Source organism: Nicotiana sylvestris, chromosome 10, assembly GCF_000393655.2.
Source record: "Nicotiana sylvestris chromosome 10, ASM39365v2, whole genome shotgun sequence".
NCBI classification, from domain to species: domain Eukaryota; kingdom Viridiplantae; phylum Streptophyta; class Magnoliopsida; order Solanales; family Solanaceae; genus Nicotiana; species Nicotiana sylvestris.
In genome coordinates this window covers 150,651,161-150,670,103 of record NC_091066.1, presented here as the reverse complement: position 1 = coordinate 150,670,103, position 18,943 = coordinate 150,651,161, and the positions used below count along the sequence as shown (strand labels likewise).

At 42.0% G+C, this 18,943-nt stretch overlaps 1 pseudogene; it reads left to right on the top strand.

The window, feature by feature from the left end:
- The first annotated feature begins 16,855 nt into the window (after positions 1-16,855).
- On the top strand, positions 16,856-17,728 carry LOC138880300 (large ribosomal subunit protein uL2mz, N-terminal part-like; annotated as a pseudogene).
- Positions 17,729-18,943: the final 1,215 nt, after the last annotated feature.

The window sequence follows — 18,943 nt, the reverse complement described above, 5'->3', positions numbered from 1 at the left end:
TGGATATGCAGGAAGGAGGTTAGTGCACTCCGGAAAGAAGGTGCAAAGGAAAAAAAGCTCAAGTGATTTTCCTTTGACTACTGTCAGGACACAAACCCTTCGATGACTTATCAACTGCCTTGCTTGAGGAATAGTTTCACAAAAATGGAGACGAACTGGGATAACGTCCGATCTTGTTTCTGGATTGAGTAGAAAAGGGATATATGAAGTTCGTTCTCTTCCTCATTACATCTCTGTGATGGGTAAATCTCCATAAAAAAGGGACAACTTTCGTGTAGTTTGTGATTGGATATCGACTTGATTACCCCCTAAGATAAGTGACTTCGGAACAAGTTCGAGAGTTTCAATCGAAATAGTCAATTGATTGAGCTTATTCCCCATAGTAATGGAGTTGATATTTCTGGCCTGTCCAGCTCTAAAAGCCACAAGAAGGGCGATAGACAGGGTTAACCCTAGAGATATGATGTATTCTGAAATTAGCAAGTCCATTGCTTTGATTTAAAGGGGCTACAATTTGGCACCAGATATTCGGAGGTCCTTTTTGGTTACATAGGTGATGTCGAATTCTGACAGAAGCCTTCATTCATTCGTTGAACTTTGATGACTCAGTACATGGATGTCACGAATCTATTGGCATATAATATGGAATCTTTTCTACGTAAGTTGGTTGTCTTATTTGCTGGAGGGAGGATACGATTGTCGAAGGACTGTGATAGCCAGCTAAAACTTAACAGGGTTGATGTCACGACCCTAGTTCGCCCTCCGTGAACTATCGTAATGGCACCTAGTCTCTACGACTAGGTAAACCTAACAATGCAGAAAAGACACAAACTGCGGAAAATAAAATAATATAAAACCAAGGTGACAAAGTGAAATAGTATTTAAGATGTCGCCCGGCATATACAGTGCAAGAATCTCAACCTAACACTCCCAAAATTCAGAACCCCATGAATCATAAGCTTTGAGATACATAAGAAGCTCTAACTCCAGAAATGTTTAACAAAAGGAAAATATAGAAGGGCTATACTAGTACAGAAAGATAGAAAGGGACTCCTTGGTCTGCGGACGTCGTAAATATACCTCAAAGTCTCTACAAAAGCTCTTCACCTCAAGGATGATAAGACTAAGTGGAAATACTTGGATCTGCACATGAAAAACATGCGCAGAAAGGGCATGAGTACACCACAACGGTACTTAGTAAGTGCCAAGCCTAACCTCGGCCGGGTAGTGACGAGGAAGATCAGGGCCCTACTGAGATTAAATAAAATATAAGGTTTAACAGTGTAGAACAAAATAGTATAAATAAGTACAATAGTAAAAGTAACACAGGATAGAAAGGACAACAAAAACGACTACAGAGGCAAAGTAAACACAGAATAAAATACAGCTCAACACAAAGATAACAACTGGGGATCTCCCAGGATACCGTCCTGTAGTCCCACATATAAATATCCAGTGGATCTCTTGAGATACCGTCCCGTAGTCCAACTTATAATGCGAGGGGATCTCCCGGAATACCGATCTGTTGTCCTAAATGTAAATACTCAGTACAGGGGGAATCTACCGAGTGAAGTCCCATAGTTCCAATGTAAATGCGTAGGGGGATCTCCCGAAATACCATCCCGTAGTCCCAAAGTAAACACACAACAACAACAAGAAGAATACACAGTTCAATTCAAATTCCATACCAAGGTAAAACAGGAATTTCTAGACTAGCATGCTGCTCGTAATCCAAATAAGGCAGTTTGAGTAAGTAAAGCAATTAATTCAATTAGACTTGCTTCCGTAAGCTAACAACAAGCTTAAATTGCAAGTAGCATAAACAAGAAAAAGAAATATAATTGTAATTACTTATTGAAAACCGAATTTTCAACAATTAGCACAAGTACGCACTCGTCACCACACGTACAAGGCATTTCAATTATCAATAATACCAAATCCAAAGGGGAGTTTCCCCCACACAAGGTTAGGAAAGCCACTAACCTCGAACCAGCTCAAAGTCAACTCGAAACCACGTTCTTGCCATGAGTACTCGACTCTAAATGGACCTAATCTATTCAATTCAATTGCATAATATAAATAACACTTCAAGTAACCGATTCTACAAATAAATTCTAAGCTAAATTAGGTAAAATGACCAAAACTCCCCTTGGGCCCACGTCTCAGAATCGGATAAAATTTACATTTTCAGAATCCTCACAGTCTCACGAGTTCATTCATACCAAAAGTACCAAACTTGGACCTCAACTGGTCCCTCAAATCATCACTTAAAGCTCTCTAATTAACCAAACCCTAACCCCCAATTTATCAATGACTTCCCGCCAAATTTCATGCTTAAAACGATAAAAATCACCCCAATAACGAGTTTAAGGACCAAAGACCTTACCCTAATGAATTCCTCTAAAAATTTCCATTGAAAATGCTCCTAAAAGCTCCTTCCCATTTGAAAAGATGTCAAAAATAACTCAAATTCGTGAAGACAACTATTTATATGTTCTAGCCAGCAATACTGCATCTGCGGTCCAGATTTCCGCACCTGCAGGACCGCTCCTGCGCAAAACCACCACTTCTGCGGTTTCCCATTAATCTTCTTTTTCTGCACCTACGCCCAGCTACCGCATCTGCGGGCTCGCAGGTGCGGCTAAACCTTCGCATTTGTGGTGTTAGCCTTTCTTCTTCTAGGCCGCATCTGTGGCTTCTCTTTTGCTTCTGCGGGCTCGCACCTGCGGTCCCCAAGCCGCAGGTGCAATTATGACCGCAGAGTGAAGCTAACTCTTAACTCTAAACTTCCCGTTAACCATCCGAAATCATCCCGAGGCCCCCAGGGCCTCAACCAAAAGCACGAACAAGTCATATACCACCACCCAAACTTATACCAATCCTTAAAACACCTAAAACAACATCAAAACATCGAATTAACCATGGATTCAAGCCTAAGAACTCCAAAACTCTCAATTTACGCTTTCGATCAAAAAGTCTATCAACCCTCGTCCGAATGACCTGAAATTTTGCACACACGTCAAATTCAACACTACGGAGCTACTCCAACTTCCGGAATCCCATTCCGACCCTTAGATCAAAATCTCACAATCGCACCGAAAACTTCAAATTTCAACTTTCGGCATTTCAAGCCTAAATTAGCTACGGACCTCCAAAGCACAATCCAAACACGCCCCTAAGCCCGAAATCACTCAACGGATCTAATGGAACCAACCGAATTCCATTCCGAGGTCATCTTCATACTACTCCAGCTACAGTCTAATTTCTAGAACTTAAACTCTTATTTAGGGACTAAGTGTCCCAAAACTCTCCGAAACTCAAAGCCAAACATCCTGACAAATCAAAATAGCAGAAACAAATACGTGGAAAGTAGTTAATAGGGGATCGGGGCATTAATTCTTAAAATGACCGGCTGGGTCGTTACAGTTGAAGCATCTTCTTGGAATCACTAAGGAAGTAGGAAAGGATCCGCTTTGTCATTGTCTGATTTTTGGTTGTCTGATCACACTTGAAATAATGTATACCCTCGTGAAATGATATTGGGATCGATACTTTCAAACCTCCTCTACCAGAAATTCAATGCGTAATCTTAGCATTCAACTTCTTTCTGATTCATGTCTGGCCCTTCCTGGATCTGGATCACAGTATACCGGCGACTTTGTCCTTGAATTCATTCTATTTCATACCCACTGACCGAGAGAACAGGAAATAACATCTTTGTATGATATGTTTGAAGGAGCGTACCCGTAGTGGGTATCTCTAGAACTTAAACATGAGCTGAAGCGGTTGCGATTGTCCCGACGGAACCCACGATTCCCAGTTGTAAATCGTCGGCATATCGCACAGAACAAATCCTTATTAAGGCTTCCCCATTCTTCTCAAATATCATATATATTTACCTCATCCCTATCTCCCCCTTTTTTTGCCTTCGGCCACCGCCATGTTGAGACTCTCTTTCGAAAGTGAGATACCGACTTTCATAAGAGGGAAAGATCACTCCGTCACTTCCGGGACAAAGCCGTATGATGCGAGAGTGTCATGTATGGTTCCTTTGAGAAGGGTGTGATACCATCACCTATCAGGTCCGATGAGCGGTCCACGGAGTTGCATCTCTACTCACCTGGTCTATGCACTGAAAAGACTAACTTTCTAGGAAAAGAGACTAGATAAAATCCTTTTGAATGGGGACTGCCTGCTTCTATATAAAAGTCGTTTTGCTTCAAACATTTTCGATGAGATCCATAGAGAAATTCTTAGTCGGTATCTTACGAGTTTACGTCCATCCCTGGTCAAGTACAGTTTCCTTTCAATTTCTCCCTTGTAGGGGGGAAGGGGGAGACTAGCCTCATTAGTTCCCACTTGGCTTCGAACTAAGACTCTTCTTCGGACTTAGGATCTCTAGCTTCTATTCTCGGGGTACGTAGATCCACCCATCTTCGAGTCCACTGTTCGAATTTTCTCTTGGTGCGAGCATTGCTCGGGGTTCTTTTGAAGCTCTTGGGAACTTTGACGCATCAAGGTTTCTGGGTTCTTGTAGATCTTTTGTTCTTTATTTTTGTACGTTTAACTGGTAAGCTACTTGACTTTTGCAATTTCATCCCTATGTGTCTTTGATTTACATGTGTTCTCACCTCTAAAATCCATGGCTTAATATGTTTTCTGGATTACTTTTGTGCATGATTCTATTAATTCTACCTTGTTCTAAGTCTCTTGAGCATCTAACTTCCTCCTAATGCTCCCAGTTCTAAGGTTGCCTAAGTCTATCTTGGATAATCTGATCCTCTTAAGTTCGTTGAACTAGTGTATTGGTGTCTAAATGTTCCCTAAAACATGCTTAGTTTCTTTGTCTTTAATCTCTATAGTGAATACTTCATACTTGTGCTAGAACTTCCTGTGTTAATTGTGACATGTTCCCCTGCTATTGTGCCATTAAATATGATCCCCATACCCCATTAGTAATTGACTAAGATCTTGGCAGTTACCTCAACTTGTTTTCCATGCCCTGTTTGAACCATTTTGTTTTATGGCATAATTTAGCCCTTCTTTAGTTAATTACTTTAATCTGTCAATCCTAGAATACCTACATATGCTATTTGGTATGAGATTGCTATATCATACTGCTCTGAATCTCTGCAATGTTTGTATTGCATGTACAATGTGTTTCAATTTGTATTAAAATTATTTTCTATCGACTATGATCTTGCTTCTATGATAATATGTTTCCTTAGTATGTCTTTGCTTCATTTGATACCATGTTCTTCCAGTGATTATCACAATATGTGTCCCCTATCATATCTAAATACTGATTAATATGAACCTAGGATGCATACTTAGCTTAATTTGGACCTTTTAGGTCTCAAATGGTTTAATGTCATGCATGATAATCTATGTATATCCTGCAAACATATTTCTTCCCCCAATTCTTTCAATATGAGTCCGTCTATGTGGTACTTTGCTATGTGTGGAAATCCTTCTGAACCTACTATCATGCTTGATTAATTGCTCTGTATGCTCAACTGGGCTATGTCTACTTTAGGTTACAAGTGTACCCCCAGTTCTGTCCCTTAGCCATTGTCCATTCTCCCTCAATTGCCACTTATGCTATTCTGAACTCTTTATTCATAGTCGGCTAAAAGCCAAGGCTACCAAGGCTTTTACTACTGACCTTCCTAGTGTGAGCACTGCTTGAGGTCCATTTGAGGCCCTTGTGAACTTTGACACACTAGGATTTGGGTCCCTAATCACTCCCCATAATACTGAAATTTTAATTATCCCAGTTACTTCTTATTGTCCCATGAACATGTAGGTTGGTTGGTTTAAGTAATTCGATGCGTGGGAATATGATTGTGTGATTTGGCTTCGAGCTCTTCTATAGATTCTGGGTTGTATTGATGAACGTGGGTCTTTGTTAAATGTCTCGTTATGCTGCATAAGAAGTGCTGAAGGCCCAGACAGTGCTGGGTATCTCTTTGGACCCGTTGTGGGCTTACTATCATTATTAGTACCATGTTTGTTATTACATTCATTATTGGGCATGTAATAACTTTTGTAATAAATAATTTGGGTATTAGTAAAATGGAAATGGGTAGATTCTTAATGTTTGTATAAAAGGGGTGGACAACATGCCTATACGACTCAGTGATTTACTTGTAGTATATGCTATTCAGTCGCTATGTGCACTATAGAAATCATGTCATTAGGGGATGTGTGCGCGCACACACACACACAGTTTGCTAGCAAACATGAATTAAAACACTGTAATTATTCTTGCTGCAACATGTTACTAGAAAACCTGCCTATAGGAACAAATGTCACTGAACTTTCCTTCAATTTTCTTCAGCACGTCTATTAGAAATCATGTCTCTTTTTTCAATGCTCTGGTAGTTGGTTGCATTTCTGGTTTTAATAATGATAAAATCCATTTCTGGACTTCATCCATATCTCCTTGTCATAGTTCCTTCGAGTTGGCATATATCATCAACTGGTCTCTGGAGACCTCAAGATTAACTCCAACAAGGAATCGGGATGGACCCATGAAAATGGTAGTCCCAATTAACGGGTTAGACCTCGAGAGAGTAATTACCCAACTTGAACCATAAGTTGCTTGAGCAAATTAGCCTACCCGATTGGTCTCGAGAGAGTCAATGGGGCAAAATCACTTTCTCTACCGAGAGGTGTGAGAGTGGGTGTAAAAGGTTCAACGGTTATAGCATAAGCCCCATATTTGTCATTCTGGCATTAGGAATTTCTACCCGTTAGTGGACCACCTAGGTAAATGCTGCATCCCTAGTGCTTTTATCTATCTTGCATACAATTTAGAATCGTAATTTTAGCATAACCTAGTTTTACAACTGTAGTTGATAAATTGTAGCTCTTAAACAAAACAAAACCAAAAATGTTAGAAGATCAATTATGTGCTAAAACACTATCCTAGACCATACAAATACTCGACTCCAATTTGAAGCTCCCAGTGGAAAATCGACCCCGATATCTCTATTGGGTAAAGGTATTAGCGCCCACTCATCCTTAGGTTGAGTCTGCTGTGATCAGTTGGACACTCTCTTCGTCTAAGGTCTTATCTTGGTCACTCTATTAAGCTTTCCCAGCAAGTCTATTGAATGGTGTACAAAAGATTACTATTCAAAACATCGTTAAGAGTTTTGTCTTCTAGGGAATAGTCAAGATAAGATGACTCTGATCTTTCCTTCTATGGAGCCGGATGTGAGCTTATCGCCTACTGATCTTACTCAAAAAGAGTTAATGGGAGTAGACATATCAATAACAGAAGACATAGAGGAAGAAATCCTTGCTCTTTGGGATAAGATGTTGGCTTTGTCGTGGAAAGAGTAATGAGAGGAAAGCCTTGACCTTCCCTTGTTCTACCCTTCGAACTCCGAGATTGAAGAAGATCACTCTATGCAGTGACAGAGGCAATATCTCTATATGTTGATAGATACCCGAGAGACTGAGTCCTTGGGGTAGAGAGAAAGGAGGCATTACTCCCAGAAAACGTGCAACCAACCTTTCCTTCCCGCTTCTTCCTTAAGAAGAGAAGGTAGGGGCTCTGTTTCCGTATCCGTTCCATACCAATATTCATTGTTAAGATCTCCCGGTAGAATCAAATGGTAACTTAATCATTCCAATAGTTCCGAACAAGTCCTGTATGGGCTCTTTGTAGAATGAGTTTGCATTCCTAAATCCAATCTTTAAACTTCCGACATATAGAATAACTCGCTGGAGCACCACTCCATTCACCTTTCATTCCCATATGCATCGGCTTTTTCTAAATAGACATATCTAGGTTCTCCCAACCCAACAGGTTCCCTTTCTTTCGAAATGGCATTGCCAAAAGTTGAATCAAAAGCTTGACAGGAGAGCTTCTCTTATCCCTATAGTCTTTCTGCGTCCAAAAATTTTCCAAATAAAATGATTCAAGACCTGAACTGAAAGAGACTCTACAAACAATATCCTTTGGATTCTTGGGACCTAACGAGCCAGGACAACCTATAACGAAGATGAGAAATTCATACCCTGTCGATTTCTAGGGTTTGCGTTGCTCGGATGTCATTGCCCTTGCCCCTACACCATCTTTCGCTCTCATCCCTCCAACCTTTGCCTATACCTATGATTCCCATTTGGTTTGGTTGTAGTTTTATAGATCTACATGGGAATCTTCGTCAGATCGATCATGCAGTTACGACCAATCAAGTAGAGATCGATTGGCCTACTAGAGAGCTGACATTAGAAGACTGACACCCACAATACCAACAAAGCTAGACGACATATGATCAAAAGTTCGGGATGATGTGATCCAAGTCAACCTAGAGGCAAAGCAGTTCCTTGAGTTTGTCCTTCGAGTTAGTAGCATGCTTGCAAAGGGTAGAAAGCGGACAGATGCCATCGAATCAAATGTGAACAAATTCCTAAAATCCGCTCTTAGAGTTCGAGAATCCAAGCACTGGCAAGTCAGCTAGCGAACCAAGGGGCAAAGAAAGGGTCAAAAGTAAGTTCCATGCCTATAGTCATTCCTCTCTCAGGTAGAAATTCGGTCTCCAGTCGATGGTACTTTTAAACAAGAATGCCGTGTCGTACAACGCACTTGACCACTGCAATCGATCCGATAAACCAAAGCATCCTGGCCAACCGACTAACCATTGAGAATGGAACAAATAGGGGAGATTGAATTCTTCTCTCTTGTCTTTCAACCCTTTCTCTTGCCTCGACTTCTCCTTCCACCTTATTAAGCTTTGGACTTCCACCTTCACTAATCCGTAGGACAGGACCGACCTTCTCTTTTGTTTGTAATTGGACTTGCCCGAAACAAAGGAACCTTGGCGTGAGAACCCTTTAGATTAGGGAGATCCAAATAAGAGCTTGTTGCATATGCATATGAAACCACCCCATGCGGTGTGAGAAAAGCCCACTTGACTTCGGAATGCCAACCTCCCTTAGCTTAGCCCTTTACGTCCATTTTCCTCCTTCTCGCTACCATTCATCGGATAAGACTACGTCACCTAAATCAACAAAAAAGAGGAAGGCATTTCTCATTGTTGGCTAGATTGGGCTCCACACCAGATTTTATCTGATATGGCAAGAATCTTTAGTAAAGGTATGGCTTAAGACAACTCAGGATGCGAGGTTTTTCTACTACTATTACAACTCGTACAACCTTGAGGAATCGAGACTAGTGTAATAAGTTACTAGCCTAGTGCTACTCCTCCGCAGAAGACTTGCTAGAATAGCTACCACCTTTTCTCTTGACTTTCCTTTGCCAAATAAATCCCATGTATGAAGCTCTCAGATTACGTACGAATCAATTAAACCAGCCAAACCAAAGGTTTTTTCAAAAGCATCAGTAGACGCAGAAAGAGATCCTATTCCCTAAGGCCTTTGTTATCGCTTTAAACTTCCCTATTTCCCATAGGAAGCCCATCTTCAAATCTACTTTCTCAACAAGCTCTAGCTCTAGGGCTTTGTAAAAACTCTCTTCTTTATCATACGATACGAGGCATCCAAATCTGCATTCACATCCCCTTCTGAACCCAATAAGACATCCGTCTCAGTCGAACCAAACTCTCGAACCCGTCTAGAAATTGAGGATGCAACTTATGATTTAATCTGTTAAAAAACGTTTTAGCCACAAAGATTCTGGTTAAAGAGAGTTCTAACGTGGGGGGCGACGACATATAATTACCTTAAAAGGGGTGCCCTCCCTAAGACTTCCTCAATCATAGTTTTCTACTTGATAGACTAACTAATTACTAAACAAAATTACCAGATTAACCATCAATCATTCCTTATGATTCTAGGTGTTTAGGATAGGAAGAGGTCTAAGCTCAACTCACAGATGCTAAATAAGGCATTCATTAGAATTTCAATGCGCATTGATCGAGTAGTTAGTTCAGGTCTTTTTGCATGAGAGATCTCATTCCAATAGCTTTTTCGGGAAGGCTATTTTATTTTCAGGATGGAACCTTTATTCAGGACCACAGGACGAGATATGGTCCCGTTGAATTATACCTACCTGGTAAACCCCGCCACAACGGTCGTTTTCTACCTCTCGAACACATGGATGCCAAGCTCCTTTTCGTTACGATTTTAAGACTCCTAGTTATAAATTTGATCTTGGAGAAAGGTGAGTGGGCTAGGATCGGGCTATTGGATCGAGCAAGGTTAGGAAAGGGAGGCAAGGCAAAAGGCATGCACTAGGTACCACCGAAACGAATAGCTAACATAGTTATCCTGGTGATTTTGCCCGAAGAGTTTAGGGCAGAGTCTGATTATGCTCCTCCAATAGTTCACGCCAAATGTTGTACTTCACAAAAGATGGAAAACAAAGAACCAAATCATGAGACTAGGGTGCCCACTCTCCATAAAAATGAAGAGGTGGCTCACGCCGGTGAAAGAAGCAATAAAAGAAAAGTCTGATTCCTGATCCAAAACCAATTTTTTAAATGAAGTTAGAAAGAAGTTGCATTGCTCCGAAAGAAAGGCGGTAGGTGGGCTTAGATAAGAAATATAGGAATTTCTTCTCTATATCAATCCTTCGATAAAGCAAGAGACGACTATAAAATAAACTGACTTTTCCATTTACCGGAAGAAAGGTCGTCAAACTAAGAGTCTGAATAAAAGGACTCAGTCCCCGTGAATGACCTAATGTTCGTCGCCTCTAGCCGATGCGCACTATAATGAGTTAAAATGCTTTCCTTTCTCCATACCTCCTACCCTCTGAACTTCCTGGATTGAGCTAGTCCAAAGTGTTTCCGGGAAAGCTAGGAACCCGTGTCAAACCTTTTGGCCCCGTGTTAACCACATAAAAGAGACGCTTCAATCTATTCCCTCAGTTATATTTGACTTAGACCCAGAGGATATCCCAAAGTGGGCATTCGGGCTCATCCCTCCCTTCACGATCGCAGTCCTTTTAGCCATAGGGTTTTCTTGCTCGCTCGTAACTCCTCTGTTGGCATTGGTTCATTTTTAGTATGGCTACTGGGGATTTGATTCAATACAGCGGATGAGGAAAAGCCAGCAAGCTTAGACAAGATAGAAAGTAAGGAAGATAGAAGGTGGGTAGCGAGGAAGAAATCTAATAGCCTACTCACGATTCAACTTCCTATTCAAGTGAATCCGCCTGGATCGAGTCAGGTCTGGGATCTTTCCCCATAGCTTTTTTTCTTTATTCTTTATCACCTAATCTTTCTTTTTGTTGTTGAATCTCTCTTTGATTAATCAATGTGTGATATTCCGAATCCTCATTACTAATGGAATCCAAATGATCTCTGGATTGATCAGAAGATCCTTTCAGTTGGCTAGAATCCATTACATGAACGAAACTAGATCTTTTGGAATCATATTGAATATTTGATGATATATTTATAAAAAACTGATCATTGTTTACCAACCACACATTGTCTAACCAAATCCAATTCTCTCTCGATACATTCCTCAAAAAATCCGATTCGGGCGGATTCTTCCCCCAACTAACGAAGACATCTTGGCGGAATTGCCACATATGAAATTGAGCACAGTTTTGCAAAGAAATAGCCCACTTCTTTCTCGAGAAGAGATGGGAAAGATGCTCAATATCATTTGATTGAATAATTGACCCAACCCCTTGTTGTTTGAAGAAACCCTCCACTTCAATTGGTATATTTTCACGAAAACCAGACATGAGATAAGAAATCCAGTCTTTCACTAAGGTTTCGAATAGCGGTCCCGAATTCAAGTTGATTCTATTTCGACTCTTCCTCATAGAAAGACGATCAAAAAATTCCCAATCATGGTCCTTGCGGATCGGATTATCTATATAATATACAAAAAGAAACTCTAGATATTTGAGATCTTTCTCTTTGAATCATTCTGAAGCAGAAGGGGCGTAAGATCCTTGCCGAATCGAATTATTCATTTCATTCGCTACTGGAGCCCCTACTATTACTTTTCAAGATGAAAAGAGGATTGAATCAAATACGAGTTTCACTACTGGGCCAGAACCCATAGGCACCGGACTGAGGTATGAAATGAAGAACGAGTTTCACTCGCTTCGGGGTCAAGCTTAGATAGAAGAGTCCAATGAGTCCACTAGTCTAACAATGGAAATTCGATAGAAAGCTCAAGTGAGAAAGTCACAATCCATTGAATAAGATCGGCTCAAGGTGAGAGCTCAAAAAATAAAGAAAAGTATGCGCTTTTAAGGCCAATGTGGAGTAGCTAGAACGGATGGGAGGTAATTCGTCCTACATTGGGTGGCTTGCTAAAGCCTTGTGTTCGTTTCAGTGACCTGGAGTCTTCGTTTGGGAAGTCTCCCTCTATGAATGTGAACTATGGAGGAAGATGGATTTGATGTAGGAGCAGAGTGGCATCTGGAGTAGGGTAACAGGTTCAGACGACCTCAAACTGGATAGAGCAGGATTGGTGGAACCTGAGGTCGTCTCAAAATAGAAAGAGGTGCAGACGTCCCAATATGAGGGGTTCCAAAAGGAACTTAAGAGAAAAGAATAGGACTGGAAAAAAGGTCCACTCTTATAGAAGAGCTACAGAGGAAGATGCGGATTCAGTCCGGGCTAAGTTCATAGGTATTGCTTAAAAATATCAATTTTGTAGAAAAATAGAGCACTGACCTAAACTAGACCTCTTCTAAGGCAGAACGAAGGTCAACCTCAACTCAGGTAATCACACCTTTCTTTCTCGACGATCAAAGAGTCAAAACTAGCTTTCGAGCTAACCAACCATGGAGCTACCAACCAACAAGCAAAACGAGTTCTCATTCATGGATAACTAAGTTTTGACAAGGGAGAGGGGGCCCAAACCATTAGGAGGAAGAAGCAGATGGAAGACAGGGTCACTTGTGAAAGAACTAGCCGAAGGGGACCATCACAGTTGGGGCAGTGGATGACATGCTAGCTCACCAAGAACATCAGGAGAGGTTGGAGAAAACTTGGTTGCGACAAGTCAATGAGAGGTTAGGTCAAAGGATTTCAGACAGAAGTCCCATCAATTAGAAGAAAAGGATGTTCTAGGAAAGAAGGAAACAAGGATATCCAAAAGAATTGGCTTTGAAGGAAGGCATGAATGAGGGGAGACCGGTCTAAGGGCTACAAGATATGCTACAAGGTTGAATCAGTCCACTAAGGGATGATCTCATACATGATTTCAACGAAGTGTTCAATTCAATGACTTAGGCGATCAAAGAAAAGAAGACTTGAAAGAAAAGCCTTCTATCCCACAACTAAGGCATCCATCCAATACAGAGAGATCATCATATAGAATAACTCTATCCTTTGAAAACCACCTATTCCTATCATCTACTACCTTTACTAGGGTCAAGATTCATGGTTAGGGAAGGATCAGGTCTTTTTGAGAGCTTATTGACCCACAAAAATAAGCTTTGTGACCGATGTCTTTGAGTCAGCTTATTTTCCGTGCATGATAGAGCGTGAGGTTCGAGGGTTGTACAAACAAATTCTTTATTCGATCACTTTTCGCTAGCCTTAGTGAGTAATGAGATAGCGTATGATCTGTGTGCTAAGCTAGCAACAAGCATTTTCTACTTCAACAACTTCTACTTATAGCTTAGCAGTTGTCTTTCAAAATTTTCTTTTCTCTTTTCTTATTCATTTAGATGATGACAAACGAACTGAAAACTGCGAATGCTTCTAATTAATTGAATCTTTTGCTAGAATCCAATTTTCTTATATATATAGTTGAGTGATGTCTTTATGACAATTTGTCAAGTAAACCTGCGCCCAAACTGCTTACGTAGCCGGTCATCGTTTAGCTAAGATCCTTGATGACTGATTCATAAACCACTAACGCTTTCAGTCTTGTGGTAAGTGTTCGCATAGCGACTAAGGTCCTAACAACTTGATGTCATACTGTTCAACATGAGGGACATCTAACTCCTCTAACACAGATAACATAAAGACTAGGATTATATGCTTAACATAACGACTCGTATGCTTTCACAAAAGATAGAGGAGCGACTCCGGAGAGAGACATCTAACAATTCGACTAGAGCAGATCCAGAGACTTCACCCCTTCCTTTAAGATGTTGGGCACTACATTCTATAAAAAGAAAGTTAAAATGAAAGGTAAACAAAAGAGAGAACAAATGCGACAGAAAGCGTCAGAGCTTCGAAAGCCTGAAATTGAGTATCCTTGAATTGAGCCTGTCGTATCCTTCCCAACCCAAGACGACAAGGCGGTGACGGAACTACGACAACTCCAGAAAGCATCATATGTTTTCTTTCAAGGCATGGGTTATGGCATAGGAGAACTCATGCGACTATTGGCATTGGGGAAGCCATGCGTTAGGTAAACTAACCGCACATTTCAAGCGAAGGAGTGAAAGCTACTCGACTGTAATGGTTGGAGAGGACCTACAACGAGTTGCGGTTGCTTCGCAAGCAATACTCGACGGTATAGCGCATGCGTCTCATCGTCTTGGGAGAACTCGTAGTTGTTTGAGTCGTTGCATTAGGGGAATACAACTACAAGAACCAGTCATCCTAATGCTACTGTCAAACCTACTTACATTGTCCTTATTACCACTCGTCGGGTAGTTGTTCCGTAACACCACTAGTCGTTATAGCACTAGTCCTTTTTGTTCGGCGTTAGGGGGATGCACGAGTCATCGCTAGCTTCATCGATTATTTTGAAAAAAAATCGGTCACATTGCTGGTTGTTTGGAATGCTAAGGCCGAAAGGCAGGCGGTCGGGAACACTAAAGGCGCTTGCTCTGGGTGCAAGGGGCCGTTGCTCACGCAAGCGAAAGGGTGTTTTGGAGCACTAAGGGCGACTAGTGGTTGCTTCGCTCGAAGACTGAAACCTTTTCTTGCACCACTAGAGTTGTTCCAGCACTTTGAGTTGTTACCAATAGTAGTGTAAACAACATCCCCAAAACTAGCACATGCGATATCCCTCGGTGTCTTTATGGTAACCGGCATGCGTTAGGGAAAGAGTATAGCAAGCCGAAGGTGATCCCCATAACTACAGGTGATGGGGATCGTTTGCTATAATGCTCTAATGCACGTCGTTATGGCGCTTTGGAACACTGCCGATCTCCACCTCTTGCAAGCAACCGTCAGTCACAAATAAGAATAATCATACGCTATCATAGGCGCTTCTAATTTCTTTGGAGATTCTCAATGTAGCATGCGCAGAAATATGCCTAGCTACTTACTACTCTACAACACTTAAAATAAAAAATGAAATGGAATTCAAATTGGTCGAGAAAAAGAACTGCACTAGTCGGAATTTGGGGAAAGATAGAGAGCTCTCTAGGATCTCCTGATCAAATTGAGAGTTCACTTTGCCAGTCGATGAATATGCCCCACTCAGCAGTTCGAGGAGTTGGCTAGATACGGGTTGAATCCCTGCCTCGAAAAAGTCAGGACTTTTGGGAAGATTCCAGTATCTAACCCATCTCTTTCTGCCGATTCCCCAGGTTGTCGGAATCTCTGGTTCGATCAGGACCAGGAGTCCCATTCTCTATTCCCATTCTCCACCGAGTCATCAAGTGATTAGCCAGCTCAATCCATTTTTCCATCCGATGATCTTCACCCTCGGACTGACTCTATTCGACCTGCTTTGATTGCCTAGCTAATGCTGCTGTCACAAGCAACCTCTCAAAGAATAGGGAGTGAACGACCCTTCTATCTAGATCGGTGATTTCGTTCGGCCGATCCAGCTATCTAAAGTCTTGCAAGCAACCTACACTAAGCTAAGTGAGTTAGAAGCTAAAGTGAATCTTTTTTGGCATCTTTTTCTTTGGTTTGACCGCGACTTTGTTTGGTCTTCCTCTTTCCTTCGGCCCATATTTCAAAGCTAGCTTTCAAAAAGTTCGAGCCTTCAGAATCTCTCTTGAATGGCGGTCCGTCAGTCCTTTTCTTCTATTGATGTTGAGACTGATGCTTTGACTGTCTCACATATCATTCGATAACAAAGATCCACTACTTGCCTTGTCGATGCTAAACTTAATACCTCGCTTCCTTAATAGTACACCTACTAGACCTATACTCATTACGAATGTGTTCACCAGACATCTGACTTAGCAACCTTCTGCTTAGACCGGCAACAATAAGGAAGGAGATCTATGGATAATGGGATATAGAAGTCAGGTGCGATTGTCAGCTCAATCAGAGCGGAAGTGGTCAGGCAAGGTTATCGTCAGACAATGTAGTGCAAGTGACGGGTAACGATTACCATATGAAGAAGGCGACTACAATGGGAGATGAAGGCAAATGGGGCTTTCCATAAAGATGTAGCGCTTGCAAGGCAATTCAGACGATGTTAGCAAGATGTAGAGCTAGCTAGGTTAGGGTAGCTCTTGCCATAAAGAAGCTAGCTAGAAAGCAGGTCAGGCAGGCGAGCGATAGTACAAGCAAGCTAACACACGGGCAAGGTTGAAGCAGTCTTGCGCAACCTTCAGATTATCGCAAGCGCAACCTTTGACCCCTTCGTCGACAACCTGTCATTTGTTCGACTACTCGCGGAGCCTGCTGCATTTAGGTATAAGAAGCCACAGCTGGGAAAATAGTGTAAAGCAGTACTCATGTTAAATTATGTCCCTTGTAAACGAAAGAGCTCATGCCATAAATTGCTAATGAAGACCGGGTCCCCAGTCGCTAACAATTAAGTGTGGCATTCCATGCAATGAATATTTCAGTCAATGACGTTTCCAAGGGAGATGTTTTTCTTTGCCTTTCAAGATATTGCGTATAAAGAGAAAGATAGCCAGTCCTCTTTGGCGGCCGAGAGTGCTATGTAAAAAGGACCAACAAGGATCCTATCCTAAAGGAGAAGGAGGAGGAGTATGAGCTAGCATTAGGGGCAGAATCGAATGATTACGAGATAAACAATGAGACAAAGGAGAGCACTTAGACAATTCGCTTTGATTACAGGGAAGTCTGCAGGTAGGAATTCCTCAGGGCGCATTACGGTTTTTCACCGAGGGGGTGGATCGACGCGAAGAATTGATCTGAAACGAAGCACTTCGTCTATAGGCATTGTAGAAAGGATAGAACATGAGCCTAATCATTCTTCTTGAATTGATCTAGTATGATGGACCGGGGCGGTCCGCTAGAGAAAATGCTACACGACAGAAGAGTTCGCTCCGCCGCGTAAGATCCTCAAATCAACCACGACTACCATCTACAGTCCATTTTCATTCTCTTCCCTTCCCGGGAAGGGGGATCAAAGAAAGGTAGCTTGCTTCTCTCCTGGACGGATGGCGACTTATGTAGTGGTCGGCCTTCCTACCAGAATACCTTCTTGGTCAAAGAGCCCCTTTTTTACTAGTACGGATGCAGGAAGCAAAAAAACTTGTGCGAAGGACGTTTTCTTCTCTGCCCTCTCCTCTCCAAAGGCCAAGGGAGAGACTGCATCCCTTTCCTTCGGTAGCTCTTTTGGTTTCCCAAGGATAGCGGTAGCTGGGGCAAAGCCCGCTTTCTTCGCTCCGCAAATGAGAGAGAAAGTCAGAGGAAAAAACACGTTCTCTCTTTGCGAGATCCGAAAGTGGAGGATGCATAGCATTCTATGGATATATACGATCAAACGTAAAGCAGCACTCTCTTGGCAGAGTTTTAGGTGGCAAGAGACTTTAGGGATTGTTAGAGATTTTGAGCATAACGAATCGAAGCTGAAGACGGATCAAGGTATCTTGCCGGCCAAGCCAATAGGGGAAGGGGTGAAGGATGGAAGGTGTAAAGTAGATCGTGCACCAGTCGTGTGACTCATTGGTCCTAAGCAATGTCTTGCGCGAAGTGACCCACTTAGAAAAAGCTCCCCTTTATGTTAGGGGAGAACTAAAATGCAACTTCGATCGAATGCAGGTATCAAATCCCGCCGTTGAGATGTCCAGCGGATTCCTGGGCCTTGATGAATGGCTGGCCACCTTTTACGTTAGAAGAGCAAAAGACCCAGGGCATAGTAGGATGAACCAATGTGAATGAGTGTAAGCTTCATTTCCCGAACACGATTGGTGATGACCGCACTAGGTGCTACCGTGGTAGCAAGAGAGGCCATGCGATGACAATTTAGAGGTTGTTACTCAGCATTCCTAGTCACACGGGAAAAAAGGTCAAATGGCAAGGCCATATGCCCATTTGGCTCCTAGCGGAGTATAGCTCACCTCCAAACATCTGATTGGGGAATAGGGCAACACCGATGAAACTCCGATAGAAAGGGAAGGCCTTCCAGGCCGTATGCCCATGGGTGCTGGATTCTTATAAAAAGCACAGGCTGACTCGGAGACCTGGGACCTTGGCTTAGTAGTGAATGAAGGGAAGCTCTTCGATCTTTCTCTGCCAGCGGCTTATGTATTGGTCAGCCTTATAAAGCTCGCTAAGTCTCGCTTCCCTCTCCCCTTCACTTATTAATTAAGTGGAAAATAGTCGTCGGCATTCTATAGACTTGACCGACTCTACGAAGCTTTGCTTTTCTTATAATCGGACCGTAATGCCTCCCTTCATTTGCTTGCCTCCTTTCAGCTCAGAATGCCTAATGCTGATTATTTAGTGCTAGAAGCTAACCGCCATAATCTCACCCTTCGGGTCTCGCTTCCAGCGTAGGAGGCTAAGCATTCTGCCAGATTTCCCGGTCTGGGAGCCCCGTTCGCCTTTGGTACTTCAGTAGCTCTTCTAAAATAAAAAGTGCTACTTCAGCCTTAACTACAACTACATTACGCAAGCCCCGCCGATACCTACCTATAGAGTCAAATTTAAATAAAAACATACTAGTGACGGCGACTTTCTAGGTTTATGGATTCAGTCAGCTAAACTCCATCAAACTCCTCAATCAATATCAACAAGATGTTGTGACGGCTTAGGCTTGGATTACATTGGTTTGAATGTAAATTAAAATAAGTGGCCTTTATTCAAACAAAGGGAACCAAAGGTTTCCTTATTTAGAAGTACAAAAGTAGTTCTACTATTAAGATGTTTAATAT